We start from the raw sequence: 3,466 nt of genomic DNA on the forward strand, positions 1-3,466 counted from the left end.
TAGCATGATTTTTTCTTGATCAATCTATGTTGTCTATTATGTACCACCCTATTATCCTCTAGGTATTTACAAATTGTTTGTTTCAGTATCTTTTCAGGTATCAAAGTTAAGCAGACTGTTCTTTCCCTTCCCTCAGGGTTGGAAGGGACCTCAGGAGGTCATGTAGTCCAACTTGCTACTCAGGGCAGAACTAATCCCCAGACAGATTTTTGCCCTAGATGGTCATTTCAAGGATTGAATTCACAACCCTGGGTTTAGCAGGTCAATGCTCAGACCACTGAGCTATCCCTACCCCAGATCCTTTTTGTTCCCTTTTTTAAAAATCAATACTATGTTTGCTCTTCTCCAGCCCTCTTCACTTCCCCAGAGTTCTCAAAGATATTTCCTAATGGTTCAGAGATTGCTTTAGTTAGTTCCTTAAGTACTCTAGGGTGAATTTCCTTAGGCCCTGCTCACTTGAACACATGTAACTTATCTAACTATTATTTATCCTGTTCTTTCCCTGTTTTGGCTTGTGTTTCTTCCTCCTTGCTGTTAATATTAATTTTGCTTAAATATTTGGTATAATTACCTATTTAGTAAAGACAGAAGCAAGATAGGCATTAAACACCTCAGCCTTCTTGATATCATCTGCTATTAGCTGTCCTTGGTGCTAAGTTGAGGACCTACACTTTCCTTCATCTTTCTCTTGTACCTAATGTATTTATAGAAACACTGCTTACCTTTTATGTTCTTTGCTAAGTATAACTCATTTTGTACCTTGACCTTTCTGGTTTTGTACCTGCAGGCTTGTGCCATTCTTTTGTACTCATCCTTCACAGTTTGTCCATGTTCCATTTTTCATAGGATTCCTTTTTGATATTCAGTTTGTAAAGAGCTCTTGATGGGGCCAAATTTGCTTCTTCCTATCTTTCCTTCTGTAATGGGGTCTACAAAACCCATACTGAGAACAGGCAGAAGGGGGAGGGGAGCCTCTCCTTCCTATGGGCAAACAGCCTGATCACACACCCATGCAGCTGCCACACCTTCCAGTCATGGAGGCAGGGACCCACAATAGGGAAAACAGGGCCTGCTATAAAAGGAAAGAGCTCAGAGAAGGAAGGGAGGCAGAAAGGCCTGGGACAGCAAAGGAGTAACACCCCTGCAGCAGGCTGCCTGCAGAAATGCAGCCCAAAAGGACAGAAGCAGACCATTCAGCCCAATTAGGGGCCGGGGCCAAGAATTTTCCTGTCTAGGGGCTAACCAAAGAAAGTCAGTCAGGGGACAATAGAGATCCCATGAAAGACCACAGCAAGGACTGGTGACACCTTCACATCATGAAAAGAACAGGAGTACTTGTGGCACCTTAGAAACTAAAAATTTATTTGAGCATAAGCTTTTGTGGGCTACAGCCCACTTCATCGGATGCATAGAATGGAACATATAGTAAGGAGATATATATACACATACAGAGGACATGAAAAGGTGGGAGTTGTCCTACCAACTCTAAGAGGCTAATTAATTAAGAGAAAAAATTTTGTAGTGATAATCAAGATAGCCCATTATAGATAGTTTGACAAGAGGTGTGAGAATACTTAACATGATAATTTGCTGTTTGTAACCCGGCCCTTCCAAATCTAGTTTAAAGACCTCCTCACTATGCGGGTAAATCAGTGTACAAAGACACTTTCCCCCTTCTTGGTTAGGTAGACCCCATCTTCATTGTGTAACAGCATCCCATGGCCAAGGAACCCTAAGTTTTTCCATTTACTGTCACAGCCATGGATTCACCTCCAGGATGTGCATGTCCCTGCGTAGCTCCTTACCCTCAATCGGGAGATTGGAGGAAAACACCACCTGTGCCCCGACTCCTTCATCCTTGCTCCAAGAGCCCTTTAGTCACTCTCAGTATCATTAGTGCCCATGTGGACGAGCAGCATGGTTTTAGTAGTCAGAAAGACGGATGAGCCTTGGCAACCTTTCCATAAAGCTTGGTCCAGGAAGGCAGAACATATCCCAGGACATCATGTCAGATCAGCAGATGGATGCCTCTGTTCACATCAGAAGAGTCCCTGGTCACCACCACTCAATGCCTCCTCCCCTTGGTTGTAATGGCCATGAGTTTCTCAGCCTTGGGGGCAGGTGGTTTCTCTTCTTCAGCCATTGGAGTCTGCTGCTTACCTCTTGTTGCCAGTACTTCATATTCGATCTTAACCATGATGGATGGGGTGACCTGGCTGGGAGGGATGACTCCATGCATCTGAAGAAGTGGGGTTTTTACCCATGAAAGCTTATGCCCAAATAAATCTGTTAGTCTTTAAGGTGCCACCGGATTCCCCATTGTTTTAGCCCAGAAAATTGGTTTCCCCTCGGAAAGAAATGTTACCACTTTTCTACTGAATCCAAACCTTGGCTGGAGAGTCGAAAGGCCTGCTCTTCTCATGGCTCCAGACTCCTCCTGATAGAAAACAAAGAAGAGCTAGTAGAGTATCTTTGTCTTTGGAAAGCTGCATATTCAAAACAGCGAATAGAAGATTTTTTAGTGAAAAGAGGATTGTGGAAAAAGAGATTTGGCTTCATTTGGTGTCTAGCTTTATGATTTTTTTCTAGAGGCTAATTATCTTACACCTCCTCGTCTCTCCCCTGCATTAGCACCATAACTGAACCCTAAATTAAATTCAAAGGCACCTGATGCAAGGCAAAACCCCAATGTCATCAGTACTTTTCATATTCAAGCTACATCTATTACTGTAGTATAAGAAAAACCTGTACATCACTCTGGGCATTTTTCTCTGTCTCGAAATGATCTAGGGGAAATATTGTCCTCTAGACACGAGAGTGACTAGAGATTAACCAACAAAGAATGCTATCACAATTTCTACAGCAAACACTTGTGAAGGAAATGAAGAATGTGATCAGGTTGGCTAATGGAGCTGATCAACCATGAGGAGGGCCCTACCAAATTCACAGTCCATTTTGGTCAATTTCACAGTCATAGGATTTTAAAAATCATAAATTTCATGATTTCAGCTATTTAAGTCTGAAATTACATGGTGGTGTAATTGTAGGGGTCCTGACCCAAAAAGGAGGTGTGTGTGTGTGTGGGCGGTCACAAGGTTATTGTAGGGGGGGTTGCAGTACTGCTACCTTTACTTCTGCACTGCTGCTGGCTGTGGTGCTGCCTTCAGATCTGGTCAGCTGGAGAGCGGTGGCTGGTGACTGGGATCCCAGCTCTGAAGGCAGAGCCACTGCCAACAGCAGCACAGATGTAAGGATGGCATGGTGTGGTATTTCCACTCTTACTTCTGTGCTGCTGCCTGGAGAGCTGGACCCTCACTCAGCAGCTGCCACTCTCCAGCAGCCCAGCTCTGAAGGCAGCACAGAGGTAAGGGTGGCAATACTGCAATCCCCCTAAAATAACCTTGTGACCCTCCTGCAACTCCCTTTTAGTTCAGGACTCCCAGTTTGAGAAATGCTGGTATCCCCC

Source organism: Trachemys scripta, chromosome 1 (genome assembly GCF_013100865.1).
Source record: "Trachemys scripta elegans isolate TJP31775 chromosome 1, CAS_Tse_1.0, whole genome shotgun sequence".
NCBI lineage: Eukaryota > Metazoa > Chordata > Testudines > Emydidae > Trachemys > Trachemys scripta.